The sequence below is a fragment of the Brassica oleracea genome, chromosome C6, assembly GCF_000695525.1.
Source record: "Brassica oleracea var. oleracea cultivar TO1000 chromosome C6, BOL, whole genome shotgun sequence".
In the NCBI taxonomy this organism is placed as follows: Eukaryota; Viridiplantae; Streptophyta; class Magnoliopsida; order Brassicales; family Brassicaceae; genus Brassica; species Brassica oleracea.
This window is the reverse complement of record NC_027753.1, coordinates 21,450,773-21,457,323: the sequence shown is the minus strand read 5'-3', so window position 1 is coordinate 21,457,323 and position 6,551 is coordinate 21,450,773. Positions and strand designations below refer to the sequence as shown.

The 6,551-nt window shown below is 37.0% G+C and overlaps 1 pseudogene; it reads right to left on the bottom strand.

The window, feature by feature from the left end:
- Window positions 1–4,423: 4,423 nt before the first annotated feature.
- LOC106297715 lies at window positions 4,424–5,555 on the bottom strand (annotated as a pseudogene).
- Window positions 5,556–6,551: the final 996 nt, after the last annotated feature.

The following is a 6,551-nucleotide window of genomic DNA, read 5'->3' as shown; positions in this document are numbered from 1 at the left end:
ATTCAACAAACATCACCAGCATAAACACCATTTTTGGATCAAACAGTGTCTTTCACATATTGTTAAACACGTTAACCACATGTGTTTTCTAAAAGATTAATCGTTATATTCTCGTAACGATCAATGTTTAATTGTTGTGGGTGTAGACCTCGTTTTCTATTTAAAAAGGTTTGTCAAAAATTTTGGCTTTTAATAATGGTTGCCTGACAAAAAAAAAAAACAGTTCTTGAAATCTTATATATTAAAACAGAAGTCGCAACCTTGATTTATGTATGATTTTTTAAAAATGAACCTAATGGATCTATTCCTAAAAAGTCATGTTACATTTAATCTCTAATCTTATCATTTGAATTTTGGGTCTGCCACAAATTTTTATTGGACTATCAATAATTGGATTTAAACAATAGATGATACATTGGATTTATAGATAATATAAATTAAATAGATATAATTTAATGTTGTAATACTATACCTCCATATGTTAATTATTTAAATATTTGTCGATGTTAAATTTTAAAATTATGAAGAGTCTTTTTTAAATAACAAAAATCATATTATCTAACAATGATTAATCTTTACTACCTTAAACCAATGAAAACAAATTTTAAACTATATAGTTTATTTTAAAAATTAAACAAAAACTAAATGTTTAATTATTTACTCGATAATATAAATCTGTGAAGCGAAAAATTTAATTTTTTAAAGAAATTCTAAATTTTTGAAATGTTACAATATTTTTGAATATGACAATAAAACAATATTTTACTAATATTTATATATATAGTTACTATTTTAATAATGAAATATTAATCCAAAAATATATATATATAGAAGAAGATACAAATACATGTGAAAGTTTGAAACAATCTATTCAATGAAAAAAATATACCGTAAACTTATTATATTTTAAAAATTGATAGACAAATATATATTATAATATATACTAATTTAGAATTGAAAACAAAAACTTGCGCGGTTGCGCGGGTCGAGATCTAGTTTTAAATGTTTGGTTTTCATGTCGTGGAATCAAATGGCGACGATTATTTGGTGGACCCAATTTTTTTTTTTAATATTATATTATATTAATCAATCCCGAAAGGGCATCAAAGTCGAATACAAACATAACTCGAACAAAATGATCTAGATCAATATGTTTACAATTCTAGTTTCGCACCACCACCTATCCGGCGCGTTCTGCTAGAGAGATTAATAATCACTAGACTACCAATGACCGTTCTCTTCAATTGACGGTAATCCCGGGGAGGTGGGTTTTACCTCGCGGATGCCGGAGTCCCCAAGACGTCGCCTAAAGCAGCTGGTAATCGGTGATCTTGCCAAGTTTGTATTCTTCCTTGTCGTTTAAGCACGAGACAGTCAAAGGAGAGAAAGGTCAAGGACAGCCATACCTAAGGAGAGCTACCAAAACCCACTGCAAACTCGCCTTTGACGCCAAATTCGGGCCTGGTCTTAAAGCCACACATCGCCTAGGAGAGTCTTGTTAACCTGCACAAAATCAGCCAAAGACACTACTAACAGGATCAAGCAACCCACATTAGCACTGGGATATGTCTATGACCAACCGGGACACTGATGCAAGCAAGGAAACAACCAATACTCGCAACACCAACTGCCGTCTTTGAGAACCAAAGAGCGGATGCCTGTGACATGCTAAATACGTCCTCTGGTGTCAACAGAAGAAGCCAATCTGAAGCAAAGAGACCAAACCTCCGGAGAAATGACCGTCACCACATCCCAAGAGGTCCAAAGGCAAAGACGAGATACAGAGATTAAAAGCTAGGAACACATCAACCAGCCATAGACGACTGGAATCCGAGCTAAAGGAGAGCCTCGTGAATCGAGACCAAGCTGAGTACCACTACCGACTGCATACCGCAGCTCGCGACACGCCTCCGAGAGAACAACCGGAGCTAACTTTGCTTCACCGGAGATGGGTTGAGCCTCCACGACGCCGCAGAAGACCACAAATCCACCCAATAAAAACCCAATACCACCGCCAAAAGAACCCACGAACCAGCGCAAGTCGTGACGAAGAGGCATTCCATCATCTCCCAACCTCGAGCACCAAGACCAACAGTGATAGATCTGAAACTTGAAACGCGATCTGCTCACCAATCCAGAAAAGCCGACTCCTTCAACAAAACTTGTTCCATTCCACCGTGTGCTGACTCCAGAGAAGGTCGATACGTCGTCAGAGCCGTCTCTCCTCGCGAGGGGTAGACAGATCCGGAGATGCACGCCCAACCAGAATCAGCCACAAGACGATAGGGGACCCACTTCCTTTTACTATTTCTTTTCTTTTACTCCCTTTTTTTTTAAATATCTTCCACGAAAGACATTTTAACTCCCACTTAAACTACTAAACGATTGTATACATTTTTAAGATCCATTTTCAAGACCTCCTCTTCTTCTCATCCCTTTCCACTCCTTATTTCTCTCATCTTTTCTCTGTTCTCGCTTTATATTTAACTTCCTTTTGTTTTCCTAAAAGTTTGGTACATTAATATAAAAGTAGCAAGAGATTACAAAATATTATAAGCTCTAGACAATCACATGCTCAAAATCTTAAGTCATAACTGAAATAGGAAATCCGAAGAGGTAATACGGGCCAAATTTGAGATAAGAAATCCCCAATAAATAAAGCGAAGAGAAGAAGCCAAATAGAAAGCCCAAGAGTAGGAGCCTCTTTGCTTAGTTTGAAGAATCCCAATAGAAGGTGATCAATCGACAATGGTCGTCACCGAATGAAAACCAGAGTTGCATGGTTTTAGATGTGAAGACCTTATTTTGATCCCGAAGGGATGAGATCATGTTTCTGATAAGGGAGTCGTATAATGTCTTTTCACCTCTGTCTGGTTCGTATAATGTCTTTCTTTTAAAATTCTGCTGATTCGTTGATTCTTTAAATCAAATGTCTTTTTCCAAATTTTTGATTCAAAGTCTTGAACTTTCTCTCAAGATCTATGGCGGAAGAGCGTCAATGTCAAACGCAGGAAGGCCATTGTCTCTGTCCTAACAACTGCGGCTTCCTCGGCAGCTCCGCCACCATGAATCTTCGCTCCAACTGCTACAGATCGAATCTCTGCCTCAAACAACAAACTTTCATGAAATCCACCGTCAAATCTTTTCTCTCCTCCGTTTCCCCTCCGTCGCCAGAGATCGTTTCCTGTTTCTTCTCTGATGATATAACCTCTCGTTTGAAACCCATCAGCTGAACTGAGATAAGGCGAAGAACGTGCCGAAGACGATGACTCAAACAACCGAACAGCCGCATAAATGGCCGAATCATTGCACAACGTGCAGGAAATTGGTCGGGTTGACTGGGTTCAAGTGCCGATACGGAACGACTTGTTGCGGGCCCATAGATACCCTGAGGACAATAGATTCACCTTTCATTGTAAGGTTAGTAAGATGGTGAGGATGATGTTCATGGAATATCGTGGTTTGTGTGGGTTCAAGGAGTTAAGAAGGCTGTTAATGCTATGGAGCACTTCATCCAGTAACGAATCAGAGGAGATTAATTGCAGACGAAACGACAGGAGCGGAGATCGATACGGAGGTTCAGTTCAAGAACCTCTATTGTAGTGTGACCTATTTTGAGCTCGAGGTTGATTTTTTAAAGGAGACAGTGAAAATGTCATGACTTTATGCGTTGAATTTTTAAACCCAAAAGTGAAGCCGGTGAACATAATATTTTATAAGCCCAAAAGTTTAAGCCCATGAACATAACAAACGAGAAAAAAAAACAAAGATTAATCTCGTTGAAGCCCAAAAATAAGACCCAATTTTTTTAAAAAAAAAACAGGACACGTGTCAGTTCGGGAAACCTTCAATTAGTGACGTGGCATTCTCTGACGTGGCATTCTCACAGACGATAATTCTCTTATTTATATTAATTGATATATCCTTTTGAAACAATAGTTTTCTCTAGAATATGGATCTTTTAGAAACAGATGGAATATTTAATTACAAAAACAAATATGCGCTTGGAATGCGGATCAAAATCTAGTTAAGCCTTAAAGACTTAGGTGTTTACATGAGCAAGGAGACAAAGACTCAAGGAGTATTAGAGCATCTCCAACCCAAGACCTCATTTTAAGGGGAGCAAAACCTCAAAATGAGGATTTGAGGGGTGGTTACTCCAACCATGAATCCAACCATGAATCCTCAAAAAAAATCCTTAAAAGTTTATCTATTTGCATTATAGTCCTTGACATTAACAAAAGTTACTAATAATAATAAAAACTTCACAAATACATATAAAATATACATTTAATATATTATACAACACACAATATTACAATATTACAATATTATATAACAAAAGATGATATAAATTTCATATATAATAAAACAAGACACATACACACAAATTTTAGAAAATTACATATAAAATACCAAATTCTCAAGCATTATTCCCGTAATACTCCCATATGTGCTCGATCAACGCATTCCAAAGTGATAAATGAGCCTCCTTGTTTTTAATTTGTAGATTGCGAGCTAGAAATTGTTGAAATCGGATATGTTCATTTACTGCTATTTCAACCGTTACCTCAGGCGCTGATCTTGCATCTTTAATTGGTGCGCTGATATCACGTTCATCCTCGATAATCATGTTATGCATTATGATACACGCTGTCATTATATCATGCAGGTCTTCTTTCTTCCAGTAACGTGCAGATCCTACTATGATAGTAAACTTAGATTGTAGTACTCCAAAGGCATGTTCGACATCTTTTCGACATGCTTCTTGTTTTGCTGCAAACAATTTTTTTCTTCGGACCTTGGGGATCGCTTATAGTTTGAACAATAGTTGACCATTTTGGATAAATATCATCGGCTAAATAATAACCCATATTATACTCATTTCCCTGAATAATGTAATTGACAGGAGGAGCCGTACCTTGAGCAAGCTTTGAAAATAAATTTGATGGCTTCAAAACGTTAATATCATTGTTGCTTCCCGGCATGCCAAAGTAGGCATGCCATATCCACAGATCATAATCTGCAACTGCTTCAAGAATGATTGTGGGCGCTCCGCTGCGACCTTCAAATTGTCCAGCCCAAGCAGTTGGACAATTTTTCCACTTCCAATGCATACAATCAAGACTACCCAACATTCCGGGAAATCCCCGTTGTTGGCCGATATGGAGAAGCCTTGCAACGTCCTCTGCTGTTGGTGACCTGAGATACCACTCCAAGATAATTTCGACAATTGCGCGACAAAAGCGCTTCATGCATTCGATTGCCGTAGACTCTCCTATTTTGATGTATTCATCGGTGGCATCAGCATGCATTCCATATGCCAAGATCCGAATGGCAGCTGTTACTTTTTGCAAGGTTGATAAGCCCAATCTTCCTAAAGCATCACGCCGTTGAGTGAAGTAGTTGTCATGTTGTTTAACAGCATCGAGAACGAGATGATAAGATATTACTAACAAATTTAAATTCTGTCGATGATCATACACATTAGTATATGCGAATGGAAAAAGAGAGAATCATGCAAAAAAGAACTCAAGAGCAACAAAAACCTTCATTTGATCCAAATATTTATCAACCATATTTTGATTATCTTGGAGGTTCAGGGTCCGGTTAACCAATGAATTTTACAATTAGTAATATGTAATATTTAAATGTTCATGTAATTTGCTTTAATTTGTGCTAAGCTTGTTTAATGTAATTTTATTTTGTGTGAATTTTATTTTATGTATTTTTATTTTGTGTGAATTTTATTTTATGTATTTTTATATTGCATGAACTTTATTTTAATGTTATGTAATATTTATCTTATTTTATTTTATTTTGGTGTACTTAAGTTATTCTAAATTAAGTTTAGTATATGTATTTATGAAAAAATAACTATAAGGACCAAAAAGAAAATACAAGATAGTTTTGAGATTGTGAATAGTAAAATATCAAATTTGAGATTTCACTATTCACAACCTCAAAATTTGAAGATTTGAAGTTAGGTTGGAATGATCCAAAACCTCAAAATTTAAGGACTTGAGGTTGGGTTGGAGATGCTGTTAGAGCATGTACATTGAGGTATCATAAGAGGGTCATGGGCCTGGGTTCACAGGTTTTTAATTTGAAAAGAAAAAGGAAAATGGGTAATATTAAGTGAACCGGGCCGCTCTCGTGAACTTGTGTGAGACGAGTTCAACACACGTGGAGGCACCAGATTGGCTGGACGGAGTCGTGATGACGACGCGGAAAGGAGGTGTTTCGCGTTATTCTCCTCATTTCCTCTTCTCTCCCAAATAGCTAAGGTTTGCGACTCGAGAGGCGATTCTTGTAGCTAGGGCGATCGAGAGGTCTTTTGTCCATAAAATCGAGGAGGTAGTGTCTCTTGATCGATCTCAGGTCCGTTTTCGAGTAGAGTTACGTTGTTAGGGTTTGTTTATACGGGTTTCATCGATTCGATCTGAAGTTGAATTGGGGGTTTCTCCTCCAATAGAGTCTGGAGGAGAGATCGATTACGAGGTTTGTAGTTAATCGATCTGTTTGTTAGGGTTCCATCGAGTCTGAGATTT